This window comes from Herpailurus yagouaroundi, unplaced genomic scaffold (assembly GCF_014898765.1).
Source record: "Herpailurus yagouaroundi ecotype Mexico unplaced genomic scaffold, PumYag 181, whole genome shotgun sequence".
Taxonomy (NCBI): Eukaryota; Metazoa; Chordata; class Mammalia; order Carnivora; family Felidae; genus Herpailurus; species Herpailurus yagouaroundi.
In genome coordinates, this window is record NW_024412412.1 from 4,022,995 (window position 1) to 4,049,747 (window position 26,753).

At 40.3% G+C, this 26,753-nt stretch overlaps 1 long non-coding RNA gene across 1 annotated transcript; it reads right to left on the reverse strand.

The window, feature by feature from the left end:
- Positions 1–24,338, reverse strand: LOC121039600 (uncharacterized). The gene is made up of 3 exons (XR_005794873.1): positions 24,131–24,338; positions 2,488–2,494; positions 1–12 (listed from the first exon to the last, which is right to left on the reverse strand). It is a non-coding gene; the product is annotated as an uncharacterized LOC121039600 (long non-coding RNA).
- Positions 24,339–26,753: the final 2,415 nt, after the last annotated feature.

A 26,753-nucleotide genomic window follows, 5' to 3' on the forward strand; every position in this document is an offset into this window, starting at 1 on the left:
ATAAATCTCCATCTTAAAGACGGGGATTTTCATATTATCTAAGTCATGATCAGTGGTAGGCTTAATGAAAGATAATGCACATATAGTTCTTAGTACATGATAATCACTCAATGAATGATCGATCCCTGGAAGTCCGGGATATTTGTAGAAGCTATTGAGAATCACACATGGATGGAAGCGAATTCCTCTTTACTACTCTGATTTATTATGTAGCACTTTGCACATTCTCCCCGCTTCGTTCAGTTTCCCTGTTACTGCTGTCTCTTCCCACCCGGACCAGGACTCCACATGTGTTCTATCACCAGTGCTGAGAACAATGTCTGGAGTCTCACCTCATTGCTGAATGACTAAGTGGTGGGCAAGGGAATCTACGGCCATCCAGAATTATAAAATGTCATCCCATAAGAATCACAAAACATGGGCATCAACAGAGCTATAAACTCGGTTCTGGAAAGTGTGAATTACAGATTCGGAAAGAGAGTCCTCCTTATCCTTCGAATGGAGGAAAGAAACTTTCGAGAAGGCCCTAACACAGGCATTGGGTGAGAGTAGGGGTGCATGCGGGGTTCTACCCCGACAGGTACTTATGATGCCGTTCTTGCTCCAACCCGTGCTGGCCAGCTCGCTGAAATGCCAGATTAGTTTGTTTTAGCAGCTCTTGTTTGTTAACACAGGCAGCTCCAGTGATGTGAAAAATGTGGCAGTTGTTACATATGATGTATTCCTTTGGCTACAGGTGCAGTTCTATGTCCTGTACCGTTTACTCATGCGGGGGATGTTTCCCACAAAAGTTAAGGTATCCAGGTGACCATTGACTAGGGATCAGCCAATAAGCTCAGATTATGAGGCCAAAGGTAATTTAATAGGGACAGGTAGTCGTGGCTGGTGACATTATTTCCTTGGGCAGTTTTAATGACCAGACATAAGAGTCCTGAAATATGTGAATGACTTAATAGCTCACAGTACAGCATGGAAGCCTTAGTCATTTGGCATAACAAACTGTGATGAGACACAAACACATTCTCCAAGCAGCAAACACACTCAGGCTTAATTCCATAATTAGTAAATTGCATAATATTTGCAACTTCTTATGTGAGATGTCAAAGAACACCCCGCATTTGAGAACAATTTAGACAGCCAATCACATTGAAAATCCCGGTCCTGTCAAAGCAGAGGGTGATGCTGAAGTCCAAGTATTTAATCCCATCTATAATTGTTGCCGAACATTTAATACGCATGTAGAAGGAACAAGATTATGGAATGGTTTGGTCAAAATACTAAGAAAAGTTTCAGAAGTGAGATACATACAAACTATTTTCCAAATCTCTGGACATTCTCAGTTTGGATGCTTCTTAAGTTAACACAACATCTGATTCTTCATCGGTATTAAAAATTCAATGTCAGCTTGAGGAGATGTGTTGAGCCTTGTATAAATGATCTTTCAAGGGTGTCTGTGATGGAATCATAAGGTCATATATGAGAGTGTTTGTAAAACGCAAAATGGCATAGTTTTCCTAGGTTCTGCTTGTCCCAAAGTTCTTAATAAGTTTTGATTTTGAGACAGGGACGTATTGTGCATTTCTTATACCTTCTCTCAAATACAGAATTTGCGCGTATATAACAGTTGCAGGTGATGATTTGAGGATTTTGCTTTCGTGGAGTATTATTGTAGGTGTGTATAACAGGTGTGGTGCGAGGGGTTTGTCGTGTATGCGGTGGTTGTGGTGTTGTGATGTGTGTGTGCGCGCTGCGTTGTGGTGGTTGTATGTATGGGGTGTGTGTGTGCGTGTGTGTGTGTGTGTGTGTGTGTGTGTGTGTGTGTGTGAGGGGGCCGTTAGCAAACCGAGGCACCGCACAGAGGCATGCCTGTAACTCGCAGCAGGCTGGCTGGGACTTGGTGGGAGGTACTGCATGGATTCTCCGGTTTTCTGACGCTCATTTGAGCCGCCTGACTGCATTTCTTGGAGAGACGCTCCTTGTGCAAGACCTTGATACATCACTCTTCCCATTTCCCGAGCGAAGGACGCATCCTTGCTCTGAAATTCGGAGCCGGCGAGCTGAAAGGGGACCGAACAGCTAGTTGCTACTCCGCATGTGTCCAGAGGAGGCACCGTACATGCGTCTCTGAGGGAAGCAGAGAGCGGCTAATGGGACTTGGCTGGAGAAGCAGGGGAAGTCAAACAAAATACAGTCCGTGCTGCCCTAAGGGTCAAGTCCTGATTCAGGAGCGTCAGACGCCTTCTGGTGAGGGGCTGAGATGAGTGTGTCTTTTTACCTAACCGCCAGTGCTGCTATTGAATCATTATGGCTCTGGTACATTCTGAATGCCGGCCCAGGTGCCGATTGTTCTAAAATGTGTCTACGTGGGAGTTAGGGCCACTCACTTCTGCTTTGTAACCTTAAAAAAAGTTCATCACGTAAAAGCAGTTATAGCTCCTTGTAACCGGAAATAGTGTGACTTGTCCTTTGAACCTGCAACGTCCTAACCAACTGGCTTACCTCGACTCTGCCATCCTGACGTTAAACAGGTGCATACACACCCCAGACTCCGACTGTACCAGCCAACCAACACTAGTTGGTATCACACTCCTTTCCTCCCCACGGAAGTGCTTTGGTTGTCATCAAGTGTGTCTTTGATCCACTAAATATTGTCCATGACCCTGGGAAAATGTTCCTTTCGTGAGGACATCCTACCAGATTTCTAGGATTTTGGTTTTCCATCACTCAGTCGGGGATTTGTAGGACGCCATATTTGGATAGACTAATTCTGTTATTTACTCTGCCCCCCAAAGCCCGCTCAGTGCGTATGGCATTCAAATACTTCCCTTTTCTTAAAGGGTAACTTCGCAGTGGTCTATCTTGGATTTCATCCATTCTCTTTTGCTTCTATACCAGTATGATCTCTGTTGTAAGCAGAAGGCTCTACTCTGGCCCTCACGCTTCATATCAAATTGCCGCAAAACCCTAATATCTGAGAATAGCCACAGCTCGTACCTCTCACCGATCACTCTGTCCTTTAGTGGCCCTGGAGCCCTGTCACAACTCAGATTAAATACCACCTTCTGTAGAGTTTTACCTAAATCCACTTGTCCTCGCCATGGTCAGGGCTGTCCATCCAACACATGTTCTCTGCTTGATTATCCTTGTGTGTATACACGTTCTTTCTAATTTAACTGGGAAGAATATAAACATAAGAGATCCAGTTACCTCTATGTTGTAAACATCCTCAGATTATTTAGGGAATCACAACACCTAAACCACTCATAAATATATGCTACAAACATGTATTTCTAGCTAACACATTTTGCTATCTTAAAGAATGTCTCCTCAAAAGTTTGCACATCAGTGAGGTGCGTATACACATAATGAGAAAAACAATAGCCCGGAAAAGGAGAAACAGTAATCAGGAAATTAAGTTTTCCAATCATTTTTCAATAGAAATATGGATAATAATTTTCTCTATTAAAAATAAGAATAAAGAAATATTTATCCATTCATCATAGCTGTTTATGAGTGCTGTGACATTCTAATAATCCCTTTATTAAAAATGAGACAAGATGTCTCCATATTTTATTCATACTTAATTTCTCTCTTGGCTGACTTTCTAAAATCTTACACAGTACACATCCTGTGAGAATCTCAATCAAAAATCATATTGATTTCCTCTCTTTTAGCAGGTAGGATCAAATTCATATGATTCTCTTCATATAACCGTTTTACTCAATGATGGACTTGAACATATTTCTGAAGAAAGGTAAAGAAAATCGCACGAATATCTAATAGCACTAAGTTTGCAGTTATAGAAATAAATACACGGTACAATAATCGTACGAAATACCATTCTTGAAAGAGGTGATCAATTTAAGTCAAACTGTGATCTGGCATGTTTAACCCTTGCCACAATGATATTAAAAATTAGGATATGAAAGCTCATAGGAATGACAGATTACTTAGAAATTAAACCAATGTACTTCTACCAATAGTGTTCTTTCCACTTCTATTGTAATTCTCCTACTTTACGTTTAGACTGGAAAACATAAGTGAATAGACCTCAAAGGTCTAGATCAGGCATCTTTTCTATAATAACTTTCTGTTTGATTTCTTCAGACGGCTGAAAACATAATTTCGGCACGTCACCACACACTTCTTGTTTCACTACTTTCATATTGTTTTACCTGCTAGAGGAAACTGAGTGCCTGAAGGAAATAAACTCATGCCTTCTAATTCTTTTCTATTCCTGCCCACTCTTGGCCTCATGTACGAGGTGCTCAGTACATGCGGAGTGAAATTCCAGAATTGCCAGATACCAAATGATGTCTTTGAACATCTCTATGCTTCGGCTTGGCTTTTCTTATGTTCAACTTTATTATTTTCATAAAGGGTAAAATTGTGAAGCACATCAAAGATCTGGGGAGCAAATACAAAAAAAGAAAAAAGAAAAAAGAAAAAAAATGCCTTTAAGATCTTAAAATGTATTTGTTGAAATATGAAAACATGCAGGATAAAAATAGAGAACATTTCAGACCCATGTCATTATCCCTGGACGTTATTTTTCACCCCCAGAGAACTAATTATGTCGATTTCTATATTCACTGAAATGAAAAGAGTACTTCAGGATGGGTTGGTCAGGGAAGCATATGGTGTTTGCTCTAGCTTTGGAGGATGATCCATGAAGAGAGGGAAAGGCAGTCAAATGGTCTCAGCCATGCAGAGAGGGAAAAGCAAGAAGAAGAAAAGACATTTTTAACATATAACAGGATATTGTAGAGGATTGCTATTCACATTTGGGTACACAGGGTAGGATTAGAACATGATAAGCTTCGGTTCTATAACTCTCTCACTAGAATACATGGCTTCAGTCTATCCGTCCTGCTTACGTTAGAATACAGAGAGCCCCAAAGGAAATATCGTGTTAACCATGGAGTTATCTTCCTGATAAGTAGAGGAGATTGCTACTAAGCTTTTAAGATCAGTAAGCCTCGCAACTATGACACAACACCAGGACATCTTGAAGACAAAGCAATAAAACCAAACAGAGGGATTAGAGAGAGGATCTCTGGTTTTCTAGCCAAAAAGGTGAGATTCAAATTTGGAGAATATTTTAGTCTATGTGCTGCTGAAGCCAGCACCACGTGACCAGAGGAGAGGGGAAGGGGGGGGGGTAGAAACAGGTCATGAGGATTAAGGAGTGCACTTATTGTGACGAGCTCCAGATGACGTATGGAAGTGCTGAAACTACACTCTACACCTGAAACTAATATTACACGGCACGTTACCTGTACTGGAATCAAAACATTTTTAGAAACCCCACAAATGTGGTGGGTTATTACAAATTGAGGTTAAGTGCATGAAAGATTTATTGGTATGCTATTAACACACAGAATGAATCTTATTTGAGAATTTAAATATTATTTATTCACCTGCACACTTGCTTTAGTTTGCTACCTACCAAATGTGTAGGTTTGCTTTATGACAGCTCATTGCCCGATAACCACCTGCATATTTATTAAATTTATAAGCAGTAAAATATGCATGCTAAATTAAAAACATGTCTAAAGGAGAGCCAAGATGTTTCCAATGAGGAAAAACCTAAGTATGGTTTGCCAAAGGTTTTAATTAATATAGCAATTGAGTGACATTAACAGAAGTAATAGATCTATTCCAAAAAAAGGAAAATAGTGAAAATATAAAGGAAATACAACTATATGTATATATACATGGTTTAAAACCTCATCAAACTATACCCTTGAGATGGGCACATTTCACTTTATAGAAATTATACCTCAGTAAAAACCAGTTAATGAATAAAGGGCAAGGACAGCTCTATAAAAGTGATTAGAAAAAGTGGGAAACGGGTAATAGCAAAAATGAGAGAAAGGTTTCAGAAAGAATAGAGCAATCACGTTGCAGGTACACAGAGAACAGAATGAAAGTATTCGGCGGGTTGATAAACACTGTTGCAGAACGTTATTTTGGATATGAAATGATCCCTGGTCAGACACTAGCACGTGTAAAAGCAGGACTTAGCTGGGGCCAGGGTAAGTATGAACTGCGTGTCAAAACACAAACACACGCTGCATGAGCTCGAGGGTGCAAGGAAGTGTGCAATTAGAACTGTGGCTGAAAATCTCAGAGAGCCCAAGAGCTCAGGAGGTTCCTTCCCCAGGATGGGGGCTGAGGGGCCGGGGAGGTTGGTTCCCCCTACTCCTCAGGTCCTCTTCCAGTCTGCTGGCAAACACCCACGCAATGTGATCTTTTCTTGGGTGCTTTTACTTAAACTGTGCTTAAGAACTGACTACTCTTTTGCCCATGCCCCAAGATACCCGGTCATGTGACTCTGGGACACATGATCATATGCCTGGGCAGCCCTTCAGGGTCCAGCGGGGAGGTACATCCACAGCACCCCGTCTCCATGTGCCCAGCACACAGCACCAAGCTGCCCCACAGAAGGCACTGGTGCACTGATGGTGAACATTCGAAGAACCAACACAGGACTGATTTCTCACTCAAGAAATAGGTATTGAGCTCAACACTGGCAGGTTCTGTGTAGGAACCAAGGAGGACAGACATGAACATGAGGTGAGCCAGGAGTAAAAATCTTTCCTTCCAAATCCCCCTTTTCCCTTAAGAAGACGAAGGGAGAGGAGGAAGAGGAGGAGGAGGGGGAAGAGGTAGAGAAAGAGGAGGGAGAAGAAGAAGGTGAAGGAGAAGGAGAAGGTGAAGAAGGAGAAGAGGGGGAGGGGAAGAGGCAGAAGAAAAGGGCACCATGCGGACGATTCAGCAGATTCCCTTTTTTTTCCAACCACTTTTTAGCGTTAGTTTCTTGAACAAGATTTAGAAAAGCGTGGGTTAAGATTTACTAAAAACATATAATCTCAGAATCTCCTCTGGATGAAGAACCCCATAAAACCCCACCAAGCGTCAGCGTGTTGCAGAATCTCTCAGCTCCGGATGGCCGTGGGCCTGTCTGATTGGATTATAAATCTGTGTTAGTTGACCTCCCATTTGAAGTAACCATTCCAAGCACCACTTGTGAACAAAGGTTTGAATGAACAAACTTGCCAAAACAACCTTGAGGAAGATGATGTTGTGCAGATCAAACTACAGAAATCCAAAGAGCCTCATTCACTTAGAACTTTTTTTTTAATAACATGAAAAATAAAAAATATTTACCAGCTTAAAAAACTGATAAGATACTTAGGAATTCTGAGCCATATGATAGATTTAGAATGAGGATATATATACTGCCTGTTACGATAGGAACCTTATTACTAGTCAACAACAAATTTAGAATCAAAAGTAAGGGTCGCAAGAAACATTTTTAGTAAACACTAACTAACTAACACTGGTATCTTTCTTATACCAGTAACTAGAAAGGTCTTTCATGTAGAATTTCTTATCTATTCTGAGGAATGAAAGAAAGAACATCCTTTCCACAAAAATGCTGAAAAGCAAACTGAATAAAAATTCAGAGACTCATCATATCTTCTTTCCCATTAGTAACTGGTAGTGGTATTAAAACAAGGTTATTATTGTCACTTGAAAAGATCTGGGGAGTTAATTATGCATTTTGATCACAGATTGCCGTTTTAAAAATATTTTAAAATGAGAAATTTACCATGTGATCTCAAAATACAATTTTTAAATACATGCTCTCAGAATGGTTATCTGATATTTTGGAAAAAAAAAAAAAAACAGGGTGATGTTTTTATTCCTGCTGGTCACATTTTATGATTCTCTGACTTATTGTATATCTGACTATTGGTTCTCTGACTCTTGTATTGTATTTACAATTTGCATTGCAGTGATGTGGCTTATTATATATCAATTAGATACAAACTCTGGCAGAAAAAAAAAATCTGGTATACATCTATTTAAAGAGACTCAAATCTCCCTTGCAAAAGCTAGCCTTTGAGACTCTTGCCTACGTAGTGTAAGCCAGTGGTCCTAGGGTGTTGGTGCACAGAGGGTGTGCAAAAGATAGTGAACAGTGTGTACATCAGAATCACCTAAAACATGTTTCCAAATACACCTTGCTCCATATCCCCTTCCAGAAGGATCTATATGTGTCCATTGATAGAAGTAGCAATTTCAGACTAAGAATTTCTACATATTTCCAGAAAAGTAAGTCTTAAGATCAAGTAACAGTAGATTTAGATTTCCTATGGCCTTCATTTACAATATTCTTTTATTTTTTTTTATTTTTAAAAAAAAAATTTTGGGGCGCCTGGGTGGCTCAGTCGGCTAAGCGTCCGACTTCGGCTCAGGTCATGATCTCACGGTCCGTGAGTTCGAGCCCTGCGTCGGGCTCCAGGCTGACAGCTCGGAGCCTGGAGCCTGCTTCAAATTCTATGTCTCCCTCTCTCTCTGCTCCTCCCCTGCTCACGCTCGGTCTCTCTCTCCTTCAAAAATAAATAAAAACATTTAAAAAAAAAATTAAAAAAAAATTTTTTTTCAACGTTTTTTATTTATTTTTGGGACAGAGAGAGACAGAGCATGAACGGGGGAGGGGCAGAGAGAGAGGGAGACACAGAATCGGAAACAGGCTCCAGGCTCCGAGCCATCAGCCCAGAGCCCGACGCAGGGCTCGAACTCACGGACCGCGAGATCGTGACCTGGCTGAAGTCGGATGCTTAACCTACTGCGCCACCCAGGCACCCCTACAATATACTCTTTTAAAAACTCTCAACGTGGAGGCACAAGGATGGCTCAGTGAATAGAGCATCTGACTCTTGATATCGGCTCAGGTCATGATCTCACGGTTTGTGAGATGGTGCCCCACATCGGGCTCTGGGCTGACAGTGCAGAATCTGCTTGGGATTCTCTCTCTGCCTCTCTATTTGCCCCTCCTCTGCTCTCTCTCTCTCTCTCCTCCCCCCCCTCCCCCAAATAAATAAATAAACTTAAAAAAATCTAAATGTGGCTTTCCTCAAATTTAATGAATACCAATTTGAGAAGGTAGCGGGGTAAGAAGAGATGGGACAATTTGCCTAGATATTCAAGCCCTAGTCTCCGGCATCACCCTCTTCCAGAAGCCAGAAAGCATTTGTAATCCATCCACTTATCTCATTTCATGGGTTGGCAATGCCTTAAGCTGTCATTTAAATACCTTCCATCTGGAATCCCTGTACTTTTCCAAAGCATACCTGGAAAAAAGAGATTTTTACTTATATAGTCCATTCAGCATGTACTGTCTCACTGTATTCAGTAGGTGACCAGTTATCAATGAATGAATGAATGAACACATTTCTGAACATACCCTAAAAGTTCCACACCTAGTCACGGCTAACACAAATCAGTTTACTAGGACTTCACTACAGCACTTCCTACAAACGGTAAGAATCACGTTTATTTATTTACTTATTTTTGCTGCGGTATCCGGTGCAGACTCGGATTTCAGGAAACATTTGGTCAGATGAGATTCATCTTCAGAAAGTTGCATTTGTATAGTGTTTTATTCTTTTGTTTTTCTTTCTAGCCTGATGTTGGTGTCATTCTATACAGCCTCAGACCAGTGTTGATTATAGGACCCTTTTCTCCTTGACAACAGCACACTGATCAACCCTCCATTTTCCGTTTCCATACACTTCTTCTGTAACCATCTTTATATCCTACTGGTCATTTAAAGAAAACACATTTTCCCCCAATGTTTTCTGTTTGTGCTTTGAATGCTCTGGACAAGTATGTGTCCGGAGGAGAAGGAGGGGGTGGAAGGAGAGGTCACGGGGCTGGCTATGTTTGGAAGGTGCTCACGATGAATCTCCGTGTTGACGAGCCTTGCCATCCTGTAGCACAGAAAAGGCTCTGAGCAGTCCTGTAGTAAAGAAGCTGTTCACTTTTGTTTTAATGAGGGTTTAATAAACTTAGCTGGCATCAAGTCTCTTAAAAATAATAAATAGTCCTATGTTCTACAGATTCCATTCTGAGAAAGATACTTCTGAAGACGGCGGTGTAAGACAACGCAGCATCTCCCAGACGGGGCGGGGATGCCATCCGAAGATATACCACATACGCCAGGGCCTTACATCCCCGGGTCTCCTACAGACAGACACACACTTACATCCAGCTATTCTGTCACAAAGTCACAAACCCAATCATCTTCTCTGAGACTAGAGGACAAACATATCCTTCTTCTCTGATGACCCTGAAGTACACTATCTCACTACTTCTTTTTTGACTGGCAAGCGTACCTATAGGGCAGATTTTTTTTTTTTTATTTTTTCTTTATTCCTAATACTCTGGCATAGAGGGGACTCTACACTCTGGTCCCTGTGTCTCTTGTCAAATGCATCTCACATTCTTTCCAAATATCCTTCCAACATGCTCCACATTAATCTAGTTTGTTACTGGAACCATTCTGACACCATGAATACAATATAGATACTCCCCTAGATATGATACCATCTTTAAAAATCAACAGAAGACCTATGCACACCATAACTGTTCTTTTGACTCCTAGTATCTTTGATGGTGTCTTGAACAGATACATCCATACATATCTCATATCCCCAGCCGTAAAAATGAACAACAAAGTGGAGGGCACCATGTATGACTGTTTATTTTGAGAGAGATAGAGACAGCATGAGTAAGACAGGGGCAGAGAGAGAGGGAGAGAGAGAATCCCAAGCAGGCTCCGCACTGCCAGGGCAGAACCCTACACGGGGCCGGAAACCATGAAGCTATGAGATCATGACCTGAGCCAAAACCAAGAGTCGGGCGCTTAACCAACTGAGCCACCCAGGTACCACATTCTAACGACAGACCAGGCTAGACTCTAGAACGACATAGCAGCAGGGAAGACTGACAGATTTTCAGCAGGCTTTGGTTTAAAAAAAACAAAACCAAAAACCAATGGGCAACTTTATCTACCTTTTCATTAGCTGCTTAGAAAACATCTCCTTTGGGGCGTCTAGGTGGCTCAGTCAATTAAGCGTCCGACTTCAGCTCAGGTCACAATCTCACATTTCTTGGGTTCAAGCTCCATGTCTGTGCTGACAGCTCGGAGACTGGAGCCTGCTTCAGATTCTGTCTCTCTCTCTCTCTCTCTCTCTCTCTCTCTCAAAAATAGATAAAAATTAAAAAAGAAAAGAAAAAAAAATATATCTCCCTAAGAGAGATGGAAAATCTGCCAGCTATCAATCAATGTAATGTCATGCTAAGTATCAATCACCTGCCTTTAGAATTGTTACATAAAAATGTTTCTGCTCGACTTTTCCGACAAATTTGTGTTTTGTTTTGAAAACTACACAATTTATAAATAAACCTGTTAAAACTATGATTTCAGAATATGATTGAAAATAAGTATTGATAATACCCTCTCTTCCGTGTGCCTAGTCTCCTGAGAAACTTTGTTTGGTGAACCATCTATATCAGAATCTCCTGGATGCACTTAAGACATACAGATTCCTGGGTTCCACTATTGCAAAATCAGCTTCATTAGAAAATTGGTGATCCAGCCTAGGGGTGGTGCTATAAAAACCTCTATAATAAACCTCTGAATAAGGGATTATGTGGTGCGATCTCAATGAAATCTAATTTCTTCAGAGAGGGGTCCAGTATGTTTCTGAATATCTGGATAGTAGTCATTATTTGAAGTTCCCAGAGCATGCTAAAATTTCTCTTTTGTTACTAGCTATCCATTTACTTTATATCTATCTATGGAAAAATAAGAAATAAATCCTTTCTCCATCTGGGAACCTTTCAAGGAACTGTATCCCATATTGAACTGGTCTGAACCGCAAACAAATACATTTAAGTCACCTTATGCCACATTTACATGATTCCAGAATTTTAGTAAGTGCCTAACCAGTACAAAACAGTATGTGAGGAGGGAAGAAATGAAGACGAACAACTCCTAATCACTGCACTGATGGAAGCAAACAGGGGTGACAGATTTCAAAAAGTACAGAACAGAGATGTGCAGAGGGAAACAGAGACACAGAGGACTTTCTTCAGAGGCATCACGGAAAGTATTCGGGAAAGATAATGCCTGAGTTTGGACTTCGAAGACAGACACGGTTAACCAGATTAAGTAAAGGGAGTAAAGTCTTAGAAAGGGCAGCCCAGTGGAATTATAACAGGAAAGGAAAGTAGTAAAAGCTTCTAATTTCATAAAGCGATGAGTAATTCATTCAACTGAAGCTTGGCAAAGTTTGGGGTTAGAGTAATAGAGACCACATTACAAAGGACCTTTATCTTGATGTTTGAGGAACAGATCTTATTTAGGGACTTAATATGATCAGATTGGAGATTTAGAAAGATCATACTAGCAACCCTGTGGAAAATATCAATAAAAATAACTCCTGCTTATCTAATATGTGTTGTGCACGAGACATCATTGTTCAAGCTTTGCATACATTGTCTTAATTCTTACAACAATCCATGGAGGCAAGGAACTTAGGTCCTTACCTTAAATATAAAGAAAGTGAGACTCCAAGAGGTTAAAAATCAATTTATCCAAGACTAGAAACCAGAACAAAGGCATGATTCAAAAAATATCTGGCTGCCAAAAACATAAGCATGTTTCTTCATGTTAAAAACAGAAGAAAAGGATCAATCATATAGTGCAGTAATGATGACATCAGAAGTGGGGATTGACAGAAGAGCATAGATTGTCTAGAATTTAGGAAAACAGATCAATACAGGACTTAGCGGTTATATGGAGGGTAGCCTATAACGCAGATTCTAACCCAATCCCCAGGTCTCCACTGTAAATGAGTAGCCAGATGGAAAAGGAGGAATTTCGATGCAATTCTCCATTCCTTTCAGAGTATAAATTAGTGCCATTTAAATAGGTAGGTACTTTCTCTCTCCCAGTGGACAACAATCTTCACGAACAGTGAAACCTGACTGTAACTGGTTTATCACATTATTTGGTACTTGGACAGTATCTGGCATATAGCAGACATTGACTTATGTAAAGGACCAACTATGGGAGCAAGGAGGAGGTTATAGCTACCATCTTGGTAAGTCACAATGTATCATATATCTATATATCTTCATCAGTCTTCTTTAAAACAAAGTTACATTAAATAACACTGATTACCACATGATAATTTATCTTTGAGTTAGGCCATCAGAAAGAGTTCATTGAATTATTCAATTCCTAGTGTTTAAATGTATTGTTATTATAGATATCATCCCAGACAGATTTTTGTTAAGTATAAAAAAAGGACTTCTCCACTCTCATGGGATGAATGGTGCTCCTCTAATACTCCTATGTTGATGTCCTAAACCCCAGTACATCAGATTGTGACTGTATTTGGAGATAGGGCTTTTAAAGATGTAATTAAGTTAAAATTAGATTATTAGGGTGGGCCCTAACCCAATGTAACTGGTGTCCTTTTAAAAAGAGGAGAAGGAATATAGATATGGACAGAGGGAAGACGGCCACCTACAAGCCAAGAAGAGAGGCCTCAAAGACATCAACCCTGTCAACACCTTCCCTTGGGACTTCTTGTCTTCAGCACTTTGAGAAAATAAATGTCTGTTGTGTCAACCCTCTAGGCTGTGGTGCCTTGTGCTGGCCGCCTACGCAAACTAATACGCCCACCGCGGGAGATGAATTGACCACACAGAATTTCTTCTCACTCTCATCACTTGGACATTCTGGATAAAATAAAATAATATCGTATTTGTTACCAGCTGAGTTCACAATCAAGACAGAGGAAGTCTTAGCTGGTAAAAATGGAGAGGCAACTCAGAATGGCAGAGTTGGGGGCTGCGGAAGGGAGCTGTAGGTGTCAAGGTACCATAATGTGGAGCGATGGTCTCCAGTCACTTAAAGCAGCCCTGGTCTCTAGACAGGACCTAGAAGAACTCTTTCCATAGATGTGGGTAGTGGCAGCAAGGAAGTTCCTCGGCTGCAGGTAGAAAACAAACACTCCTCACAGAGAGGCCTATGCCAGTGCTGGTTAGGACCGTGACGTCCAAATTCAAAGGCGTTTCTTGAAGCAGAGACCCAAAAGCGAGAAGTAAATTAGGAAACTTGCCAGGAACCCACGGATATGTGAATACCCAGCAAAGAGAAATATTTTAGCCAGGCAAGAGATATTCCACTGTTTAAGTTACAGGTGGAAAGTACAGCAAATACCCTGCTGCAGGTGAACCCCCAGTCACTATCTGACCACAGGAGAAAAGAAATGGCCAGGCGGCGAGACAGGAGATGGGGACATAAAGATAATGTCCACTCAGGCCACAAACAAAAACACAAATTAAAAGTAACAGAAAGAGCAGGGTGTCTGGGTGGCTCAGTCAGTTGAGCGTCCAATTCTTGGTCTCGGCTCAGGTCATGATCTCATGGTTTGTGGGTTCAAGCCCCACATCAGTCCCTGTGCTGACAGTGCAGAGCCTGCTTGGGATTTTCTCTCTCTCCCTCCTTCCCTCTCTCTCTCTGCCCCTTCTCTGCTCACGTTCTCTCTCTCAAAAATAAATGAACATTTAAAAATAAGTAATAAAAATAAAAATAACAGAAAGCCCTAAGTAAAAGTTTAAAACATAGCCCTAAGTAAAAGTTTAAAACATATATACTTGAAATTGCCAAAGCCTTGAAAAACTAGAAATCCCAAGAATGGATAGAGTCTTCTAAGAAAATAACAGATTGGTTTAGAGATTCTAGTAATAAAAAAATGGTTCATTACAAAAAAGTATCATTGGATAGCTTGAATAGGCATCTAAGCCAACTTGAAAAATTGTGATCTGGAAAATTTGAGGAAAGCCCACAAAAATACAGCATGGGAAGACCATGAGAATGAAAATACATATGTATGTTAAATATGTTAGGAGTCATGGAGAATAAAATGAGGAATTTCAAAATATATGTAATAAAAGGGCCAGGGGAAAATTGAGGGGAGGAAATCTTTAAAGACAAAATGGCTAAAAAAGAATGTGTGTAACTACAAAGTGGCCCCTGCTCTTATATTGGAGGACTCGCTCAGATCCTGGTGCCATTGGCCATGTCTTTGGATGGAAACATGAATAGCATTTAAGGTGATGGGCAAATGTGACTTAGGTGTATGGGCCAGTGGACCACAAGGAAAGAAAACTGAGGAAAAGGATGGAATTCCATTTCAGAAAACAAGCTCATTTAAATAACATGGTATTGTAAGATAAATCTTTGGGAAATAGATGAAATTCTGAACAATCTTTGTAAAAATGGCCCTGTTAATTAATTATGGTTCAAAAGTCAAACAAAGTAAAAGACGCACGTCCTGCTACCAAATGAGATGGCCAAAATAATTGTATTTATCAAACAATGCTCGCTGAACACATTTTCTGTTAATCCTACAAGTGGAAGGCCAAAGAAAACTTTTGTTTTCACTATTACTGAGAACTTGTAGCACAAATTTTCAGGAGATTAAAGGTAAGTGGCTTTGTTCTAGTATCACTTATTCTTAGATAAAAGGATGCTCAGTATTAGCTGCATTTTTTCAAAAAAAAGGTATGAATAGTACTTTTTATTTCTGTAAAGCAAAATTGCCTTCCAGAGAAACTATTTTTGGGACAACCATCCTGAAAAAGGTATAATAGAAAAATTTGATAGTTTTTCAACAAAGGACAGAAAAGAGCGGAAAAAAAAAATGTTGGTACTAAATTTGAAACACCCCTTTAGAAAATATTTTCACAATAGGAAGGGCCATTAATACATCTATGACTGCTGTAGGTAGCGTGTTTTATTTTTTTTTCTTTTTCTCTTTTAATTCCAGTAGACTCTGAGCCTAGGAACAATTTCAAAAGAATTCCCCTGGAATTTTCTTCAAAAGATCCTCGCTCCATTAAAAGAAAATCACAGGTCCAAAATGGCGTCACTTAGCCCAAGTCACCAAACACAGGCTAATCCCGAACCTAACTGCAGTTTCGACTTTCCCCAGGAATGTAGTATTAATGGAACTGTCAGCATCAGTGAGGTAAGCTATCACATGGGCTCTCTCCATCCACCAAAAGAAAGAAGATGAGGTCTTAGTCAGGATAAGACCCCCTGCCCTCCCTCCTAAGGGAAGGTGACCTTTCCTGAAGCAATCCTTCCTTTTCTTTTGCTAATAAATTCTTATCTCACCCTCTTTCTTTGAAAAAAACTTTCACTTTGTAGACTGCTCAGAGCATCTCTCCACTGGCCAGATGTGATGCTTGCCCAATTTATGCATAGCTTAATAAAGCCAATTAGACCTTCACATTTACTTGATTAAATTGTGTTTTCAACACCCTCTCAGAGGACAGTATTCAAACATCGAAGGAAGCACCTTGACTGGAGGAGTTTTGTTCCATATTGGTAATTATTATGTCAACAAGATGGTGCTTCTACAAGGACCGATAGCTGGTTTGTTAGGTGCCTAATGTGGGAAAAGGCACCAGGCTTGGTGTTTTACATATTCATCTCACTGGAGGTAAAACTGGCAGCTCAAGTCAGTGATTTAAAATATGTGATTTACTAAAAATGCTACAAAGGGCATTTTGTCACGAGAAATTCTATACAAGACATGTTAAGAGCCATGAAGAAGAAATTACTAACCCCCTTGCAGGTCACTGAATGGGACTGGCCATTATGGAAGTTGGTGTCACAGACCACTGAGTCTCTTCTGTTTCATTTCCTTGGGCTCCACTGTCTATGAATGCATTAGTCCTTGACGTCCACTCACGATTTGCAGTACAGCATTATTATTCAAAATGGGCTGAGGACGCCACTAAGCGGAAGTGCTCTTGAGTGTAGGAACATCATTTTATGTTGGTCTGTTCCAACCACTCTTTTCTGATATTTAAAAGCCTTTGGCGAGGGGCGCCTGGGTGGTGCAGTCGGTTAAGCGTCCGACTTCAGCCAGGTCACGATCTCGCGGTCCGTGAGTTCGAGCCCCGCGTCGGGCTCTGGGCTGATGGCTCAGAGCCTGGAGCCTGTTTCCGATTCTGTGTCTCCCTCTCTCTCTGCCCCTCCCCTGTTCATGCTCTGTCTCTCTCTGTCCCAAAAATAAATAAACGTTGAAAAAAAAATTAAAAAAAAAAAAAAAAAAGCCTTTGGCGAGTATACGGCACAAGAGAAATGGCCTAAAAATCTCTAAGTTAGAAACACAAAGGGAGGATTACAAGACTGGCATCTCTCACTGCGGACTGCCAATTTCTTTTCTTCCATGTCAGTGCAGAGAGATTTGCCATCTGCCCGAACAGAGTGAAAAGAGTGAGGCAGAAGTGAACAGAAAGAAAGGCTTTGAGACACTAAGATATTTGGAACTGGTAATCATCTATTTTTTACGAGAAGATATGCAGATTGTCTTTAACTAGGCAGTTAGTAAAAATTTCACAGTTGGATAATAATGACCGTCTACTTTTTTTCTCTATTTTAACTTGTAATGTGAAATGTGCTTTATTTCTCCCTTTCTTTCGGGACTGTTAAGCTTTGTTCCAGGGCTAAGTTGGGTACATGACCATACAGCTGAAGTTTTATTTCAGAGACCCTAATCTGGATAGATATTAACAGATACCAGTATGGGTGTACGAGAGAACACAATTCCCCCAAACTGTGCTCGATCTACATGTGAGGCTCGCAGAAACAGAGTAAAATTTCCTGCAAGGATGATTCTGCAGGCATTAGCGGCAGTCATATCAGGCTGCCTTGACTACATGGTGTGATTTTAGGGATACTGAGAAAGTTCTTCTGCTAAAATTGGTCCCTCCTGCACCTCAAATGCCCACCATTAAAGTCATTCATTTGAGTTAAGAAAATTGCTAGTAAGACCTCTATTAAAATGCAAATGTGTTCCCTGGGTGGGGAAACACATTAAATCATTATCAGCCATTAACACTTTAGACCAAATTAGTTTCAGATTTATTAGCCAATTACTCAAAGTACAGGGGGAACGCCATGCAGGAGAGGTTAGTTTAAGTTGGTTTGGAGAGGACTGGGAGAAGAACCATCCAGCGAGGTCTTGCAAGGGATTTCAGTCTTTTCATTATTCAGGAGTCTTTGAAAAAATGAAATGATATGTAACATTCTCACATCAAAATATCAAAAAGTAGAGGGGCAGCTGGCTGGCTCAGCCGGTAGAGCTGCGACTCTTGACCTCGGGATGGTGGGTTTGAGCGCCACATTGGGTGTAGAGATTACTTAAAAATAAAATCTTTTTTAAAAATATCAAAAAGTAGAACTGCTCCCAAGAGAACATAGTTTCAGGACCCAGAGAAGTAAGTGACCTTGTCCTCCACACTCCTGCCACGCTGTACCTCCAGTGCGGTTCCTGACACAGCTCCAAAATCCTGCATTTCTGAGACCCAGATTTTGGACATGTATTCTAGCCTCCATGCTTTCTCCTGCCCTCTTTTCCCTATGTACAGAAGTACAGTGGAAACCAGAGGTGGAGCTGGAGGGAGGCACTTGGAAAACCAGCTCCCCTGGGTGGCAAACACCCAACTCCACGAGTCCAGTACAACGACTGGCTCTCCTATCACTCTGCTACATCCCCGCCAGTCAGGAAAACATATAGACACAACCTAAATGAGTATCTATACCCTGTTTTCTCTTCAAGGCCATCCTTGATGTTCATTTCAAGCCTAACCAAATGGTGAAGGTGTTGCTTCAAAAAAAAGCTTCAAATCTCCGTAGGAGCATCTTTGTCCCCAGAATAGCTGAGAAACAGTTTCAAGAAGAAAGAACAGGTGGAAAAGAACCCCCGTGGTTACTGGATCAGGCCACCCTTGACCTACCTTGGCATCTTGCTAAAGTCTACACTCCTCCGTGAACTCATAAGAAATGCAGATCCTTGGACAGTGGAGGCTGTGATCTTCAGAATCAAGCAGAATGATCCTACCATAAACTAGGTAGCCGGCCAGTACTTGATCAATTTCTGAATTCAAAGTATCCTCAGGAAGGAAATCTAGATCATTCGTGCATTGCCACCAAAGTCTGGTGGTGAAGGATTAGGCAAATTAGCGCATATCATACGAACATACATAACATGTGCACGTTAAGAAATGTGTATAGAGTGAAAGACAAGAAAAGGAATAAAAAAAAGAACAGAAAGAAAGAAATAGCAATTCTAAGTCAAAGTACTAGGGTGGGTGCTTTTATATACATCTTCTTGTAGTTTGCTTTCATATAATTTAAATATTTCCAGTGTAATTCTTATGTCATCCCGGGAACTCTTATTTGAAAAAGTCCAGCAAAATGATCCAATCTTCACACCACGTACAGCTCAGTTCCAAAAGCTAATACAATGAATATAACGCTAACTATGCCTTAGTGATTTTGCTCTTTTACAGGGAAAGAAAGAGGAAATGCGATATACGTCTAAGTGTTTTCGTGGATTTGCGTTCATAAGCTAAACCGGGTTAGTCGTGAAAAAGGCTAAGAGTTCATCAGAGCCAACTTGGTATCACTCCTGGATGGTGTTTACAAAGAATATCACAAATTCACAAAGGAAATTGGAAAGCGATGTTGAACACTGAATATAGAAAAAACTTAAAACAAATACCTTTGTTCTCCTCTCTTTTCTATTTACTCCCATTCGCCTAACCATCTCAGCGTCTTCACAGCTTTACATACCATGTATCAACTGACGATCCCCAAATTCACATCTCCAACCCAGAGTTCCCCTTCCACATCCAAGCATCTCCCTTACAGTTTCATGAGGATGTGTCACAGGCCTCTAAAGCTTAACATGTACCAAAAGGAGCTCTTGATTTTTTTCTTTTTCAGAATCATTCTTAATTAGGGCAATTTTATCCTTCTGGGTGCCTAATTCATCCACCCTGGGGCCTTCCTTAGCCCCTCTCTTTCTCTCCCACAAATCCAAATTGTCAAGAACTACCCTCCAAAGGAACGCATCTAACCTGCTCCAGCCAAGTCATCAGAAATATTCCTTAGATTATGGTGGGAGCTTCTCAAGGGGCATCCTTGTTTCTGCCTTGGTTCCTGGAGAGTCCATTCTTGACACAACAGCTAAAACCATGTTGTAAATCATTCTTGCAGAATGTAAATCAGATCATGTGGTACTTCTGCTTAAACTCATGAGTGCTCCTGAGAAGAGACTGGGGTCGATTAAAAGCCAACAAGTAGCAAAGAAATGGGCCTATTCTGGGCATGGGAGTCGGCTGAATGTGCCTCAACAGAGAGCTACCTGACGGGTCACACTCAGGTCTCATGTTGGCTGAGTGTTTGCCAGCAGCTAAGGAGATTCACCCTTCTCCCTCCCTTTTGCCATAAGACCATGTCAGCCATCCACCTGCCTGTGTACCCAGAGAGGGCACTAGGAGGGAAGATCTTCTGACTGATGAGCATTGATTTTCTTTTTTTTAAGAGAAGATAAGCATTTCTCAAGTGACTAATCTGGAATAAATCATATTTCAACTATGTTTGACATTTTAAATATATTTCTATTACTTATCATTCTTGTTACCATTAACTCTTGGGTAAGAGGTTATATATTTAGGAGGAAGACAATATAAGCTATATAAAAGAATAAACACATTATTTTTCTCATGCTTATCTGTGTTAAAAGGTGAAACATCGTTAAATACCTGACATAATGTCTCGTTGATTAATGAGTTACTTTTTTATTTTGTCTTTATGATTCAATGATGTCAAGAATAAGTGTGATGCAAAAAATGGCATTAAAATAAATGCCAGTTGAATATTAAAAGCAAAAGTTTAGAAAATGTATATTTGAAATGTATATATGGTATGATACATGTGACATATATGTGTGTTTTATATGAATATATATGATTTTTTATTTTATGCTCATTATTATGTTAAAAAATTCTGATGGCTTTGGTCGGGTTGGCAAAGACTAGGAAATTAAAGAAGAATATTTAAAATTAGCAGTATTTGAGAGAAAAATTACCCCGTATACACAAAGACATATTAAATGATCATTTAAATGATTATATTTCCAGTTATAAATCTCTATAGTAAATAATTTTCACTTGATTAAGTTTTCTTTGAATGAAAAATGAGAAATATAATGAAAGAACATGAGTTCTGACACGCACGTACAGATTTATTTCACTTACTCATCTATCTATTTGGGGGTTCTTCTCCCCCACCTAATTATTTCCTTAATTTCTTCAAAATCAACTTCAGCAAGTCCTTGAAGGAACCATGAATATAAAGTCCTCGGCACATAATAATCAAGAGTATTAACTGTACTATTAGCATGGCTGCTGTCACCTACCCCCATACAATGGCCCCATTTCCACATGTCTTTCCAAATGTATTTTCTCCTTTCTTTAAGACAATTTTGGATTGTCAAATACCTCAGCCAATGACAAAATAGATTCATTTATGTTGAATTGGAACAGAGCCTGTGGAAGGAACTATGCGGAATAATCATAAAATGGGATAGAAAAGTCACGAAAGAGCTTCCCTTTCAAGGTCTGGTGATGCCCCTTCTTCCCACTTACCCCAACTTTCAAATAGTTTATCATAAATACAGGATACTTTTCCTGTCTGTTTGACACATGTGTTTTATCTGTGCCAATCACAGAAATAAAACTTCAACACTTATACAATAAAATATACACTATTTTAAAATGTAGGAGAACCAATATATTGAGTGGGACTTTTTCTTTTCTCTCATTTTTAATTTATTAGAGAGAGAGAGAGAGAGAGAGAGAGAGAGAGAGAGAGACAGCAGAGGAGAGAGGTGGAAAGAGAGAGAGAGAGAGAGAGAGAGAGAGAGAGAGAGAGAGAGAGAGAGAGAATCTTAAGCAGGGTCCCCACCCAGTGTGGAGCCCAACGTGGGGCTCAATCCCACAAGCATAAGATCATGACCTGAGCTGAAATCAAGAGTCAGACGCTTAACCGACTGAGCCACTCAGTCATCCCTGGTACTCTTTCTTAAATTTACACTTGGAAAGTAAAACTTACAACCTTGAAGGCAATTTTGCTGTTATTACTACAAGGTTTTTAGATTTTCACAATACTTCAACATTACCTACATTTATTCATTTTCATTTGACTAATACATTTCAATCACAGGCATTAAGTCAATTGACTATATTCTTGTAGCAAATGCGTAGTAGAGGTCTCCTGAATCTACGGTCTATTCAGAATTTGAAGAAAGTATTTGCTTAAAGTTCCAAATCAGTTTGCAAATTACAGCCTTACTCACCATGATTTAATTCTGTGGTTTTGAGAAAAAAAAAATCTCCAGATATTTCACGCACGATGCAGCGTAGCCATATTCAGTGAAATGCCGATTACCACTAGGGGTTGCTGCCCTAGTGAATCACATAAAAGTATTGCAATATAGCTAAAAGCTTTACGTAGATGTATTTCTGTTCTTAATCGCTATAATGTAGACAGTTTGATAAATAAGGTTGTCTCTTGTGCTTTTTCTACTTTAGAAGGCTGTGTATTTCACAGATGACACACACAATCAACTCCACTGGGTTGAGCTCTAAGTATTACTTTTTACTATAGACCTTTTTTTTCCTCCCCATGTGGTTTTCGGAAAATTAACTAAAACTAAGGCCCAAGTAAGTAAGGATGGAACGAAAAAGTCAGGGTTTTGCTTTTCTTGTGCCATTTTCAGACTTCTTTCAGCAACTAATGAACTAGAAAGAACCAAATCTTGTGTATACATAGATTGGAATTAAGTCTCTAGGAAAGTGGGATAAAATTGGCATTTAGATTTTTATTTTTAAAAAATTTTTTAAATTTATTTATTTACTTTGAGAGAGAGAGAGAGAGAGCGTGCATGAGCAGGGGAGGGGCAGAGAGAGTAAAGAGAGAGGGAGAGAATCCCAAGCAGGCTCCACGTTGTCAGCCCAGAGCCTGAGTCAGGCCTTGAACTCACGGACCATGAGGTCATGACCTGACCCGATATCAAGAATAGTTTGCTTAATTGAAGGAGCCACCCAGGAGCCCCTAGATGTTTAAAATAGGATTTAATAAGTCAAAAAATAAACTTAGTTTAATTATGACTCAGTGACAACTGTGACTTCTGGTGAAAACAGTTGCTGGAGACAGATTTTCCTTTTCTCTTTATTCCTGAATATCATATAAAATCAATGAGAAAAAATGTCCTCTTCTTCTCCTGAAACCAACATTGCACTGTATATTAAGTAAAATTTAAGGAAAAAAAAGAAAAAAAAAAAAGACAAAATATTCTCACCCTTTCTTCTCTTGCCCTCAAAATGGGAAAATACACTGAAGAATGAGATAATTTCAAGTCATGCATACAGAAATGAAGAGAAGTGTCCCGAAGTGGCAAGTCTAAGAATGTACACACACACACACACACACACACACACACACACGGCGCATCCGGGAAGCAAATTATGTGTATTTCAGTAACGGTGAAGTTTCGGTGGAGGGAGAGGTTGGTTAGGGAATTTCCTTTGCTTCAGAAGAGGCTGAGTGACCCAAACAATGACACCGAGAAGCCTGGAAGCCTGGAAGAATCAGCCCATGTAGTGAGAGAAAAAAGTCTTCTCTCCGCGGAAAATCCTAACGCCCGGAAGCCTGACCACTCCATGTCTCCTCTCACACCAGGAATCACCTGGCGTTCATAAGTCCAAGAATATTCAGCACTTTCTTACTTGGTCATCAGTAATAAATAGGTACTGGCACTCAGTGCGGTAGTCCCCCCTTCCCCAGGGTGTGACTTTCCACAGCCTCAGGTGTCGCGGTCACCCACGGTCCAGAATCAGGTGCACCTCCTCCTGAGTACAGTCAGGAGGCCACGAGTCACTCACCCCACGTCACCTCATCACGCAGACGGCTTGTCACCTCACATCAGCACAAGAAGAAGAAGGGGGAGCGAGGGACAACAAGGTATTTTGACAGGGAGGGACCACATCCACATAGCTTTTATTACAGTCCCTGTTATAATCACTGCATTGTATTGTTACTTGTTGCTAATCTCTTACTGTGCCCAATGCAGGAATTAAACTTTATTACACATACGTTGTACAGGAAAAACAAACACAGTATACACAGGCTTCAGTACAACCCACAGATTCCGACGTGCCCTGGGGCTCTCGGAACATATACGCTGCCAATAAGAGAATCATGCCGTAGTATAATTAAAAGGGTAGGAAAGAGCAGTAAAGTGTATAAACTTGACTGCATTAAGGAAAAGTGTATACGATTATGTCTCGTATTATGAAAACTCCACAGTTATTTTTACGGAGGAACAGAAACAGAACGGACAAAGAAGATGTGGTTTATATACACAACGGAACACTACATGGCAATGAGAAAGAATGAAATCCTGCCAGTTGCAGCAACGTGGATTGAACTGGAAGGTATGATGCCGAGTGAAATAAGTCAGTCAGAGAACGACAGGTGCCATATGTTTTCACTCATATGTGGATCTTGAGAAACTTAACAGAAGACCACGGGGGAGGGGGAGGGGGAAAAGTAGTTTCAAACAGAGAGGGAGGGAGGCAAACCATAAGAGTCTCTTAAATACAGAGAACAAATTGAGGGTTGATGGGGGGTGAGGGAGAGAAGGAAGTGGGTGTTGGACACTGAGGAGGGCACCTGTTGGGATGAGCACCGGGTGTTGTATGGAAGTGATGAACCACGAGAATCTACCCCAAAAACCAAGAGCACGCTTTACACACTGTATGTTCGTCCGTGTGACAACAAATCGTATGTTAAAAAATTAAAAAAAAAAAGGAACAAGGCAAAGATTGCTAATACTTCTCGTACCACTTAATATTTTACAGGAATTAATGGCTACATTAAAATATAAATAAATAAAACGTATAAACCACGAAAAAGAGGAGATAAAGAGGTGTCACTAGTTGCTTATGATATGACTGCATACCAGAAAGTCAAACGAAATCAATTTAAAAAAAAAAGTTGCTACAAACTAAGGAAAAAATTCAGTAAGACAACAGAAACTAACTACAAAATAATTATTAACTTTCATGTAAAAAAAAAGCCACAACCGGTAGAAGATTTTCAGGGAAGAAGAGATTCCATTTACTACACCAACAAAAACTTAAAATGGGAGGGGATAAACTTAACAACAAATACTCAAGAAGAAATTTAAGAAAACTTTTTAAAACAGTCCTGAAAGACACTGCAACATTAAGTGAATGAAAAGCCGTATGTTTAGAAGCTATATGTATATACTTTTTATATTTTTTTAATGTTATTTATTTCTGAGAGAGAGACAGAGTGAGAGCAGGGGAGGGGCAGAGAGAGAGAGGGAGACACAGAATCCAAAGCAGGCTCCAGGCTCCGAGCTGTCAGCACAGAGCCCGACGCGGGGCTCGAACCCACAAACCGTGAAATCACGACCTGAGCCAAAATTGGACGCTTAACCGACTGAGCCACCCAGGTGCCCCATACATGATTTTATAAAAGAAAGATGTTCACCACATATTGATATTTAAAATAACTTTAAGATGTGGTGTTGTAAGAAAACAACACAATAAAGAGGAAGTTCATACTATGTTCTCATTTGTGAAAGCAGAGGAAGAGCTAGAATACTGAAAAAACAAGGGGCTTGTTTTTATGCAAAAAGAATCGGTGGTGGATGAACAAGAAACTGATGACATTAATATCCCAGAGAAGGGTGTGGGAGAGACAGCAGAGGCAGACGAGGGAGACTTTACGCAGCACACATTTTCAAATTATAGATTTCCTATGTTGTGCCTGTGACCTCCACGACTAAATAAATACATTTTAGTAAGAAATAATGGTGTCCTGACACTATTCTCCTTCTCCCTCTCCCCCATGTCTCACTCCCTCCCCCTTCTCTCTCTCCCTCTCTGTTTCTCTCCCTTTCTCTTTCCCTCTCTCTCTCTCTCCCCCTCCCTCCCCTCCTCATGATTTTCACTGTACTAGAAATGTTCTTAACAGACTCCGGCATTTATTGGTTCATTTCTCCTGAAACCGGGCCTTTCATTTCCTTCAAATGTTTTATAACTAAATTGTTCTTAAAAAAATCTACTTTAATGACCGACTTCCTTAAAAATTTTCAAGAATTATGGAAGGATGTCCAACATCTTACAGAATTCAGAGAGGAGAAGCCTCCCGACGGGCAAGGTAAATACAAACTTGGCTCCCTTTCCCACTTTACTCAAAAGCTACATGTCCATTTCCTCTGTACTCCCAGATGGGAGTAATTTGATTTATGAATTTTAGTAAAAGCTAGGGTGTTTTAAATTGCTTACAGCATTCGCAATATGCATTTGTGATTTTGAAAGGGTAAATTACTATTTCCCTTTGAGACCGTGAACTGTTGCCTTTCACTTTCATAAATAAAATTTTATCTCATTAAAGTGGTAGACAGCACTGACAAGGACGCCTTATAGAAGTCTCGTGTATATACATTCAACTCCGATTTGACTGATTTTACCAATTGTTGATAGCTACCAACGCCTCCACTTAAGATTTCTCTCTTCTATATTTTACCTGCAAAATAATAAGCTGTTCTTATTGAATTTAAATGCTTACTTACAGATCATTAAACCTTTTAAGGGAAGGATTCCTGTGGTGAGCTTTATAAAATAAAAATTCCTTTACAACATGAAACACCACCTCTTCGTTTATGGTTTGAGACTTTTGTATTTTGGGTTCTCAAAGTCAGTGGGTACATAGACATATTTAAAGGGGAAGTTTGAGGGGTGCCTGGGTGGCTCAGTCGGTTGGGCGTCCGACTTCCGCTCAGCTCATGATCTCACGGTCTGTGAGATCGAGCCCCGTGTCGGGCTCTGTGCTGACAGCTCGGAGCCTGGAGCCTGCTTGGGATTCTGTGTCTCCCTCTCCCTCTGCCCCTCCCCTGCTCATGCTCTGACTCTGTCTTTCA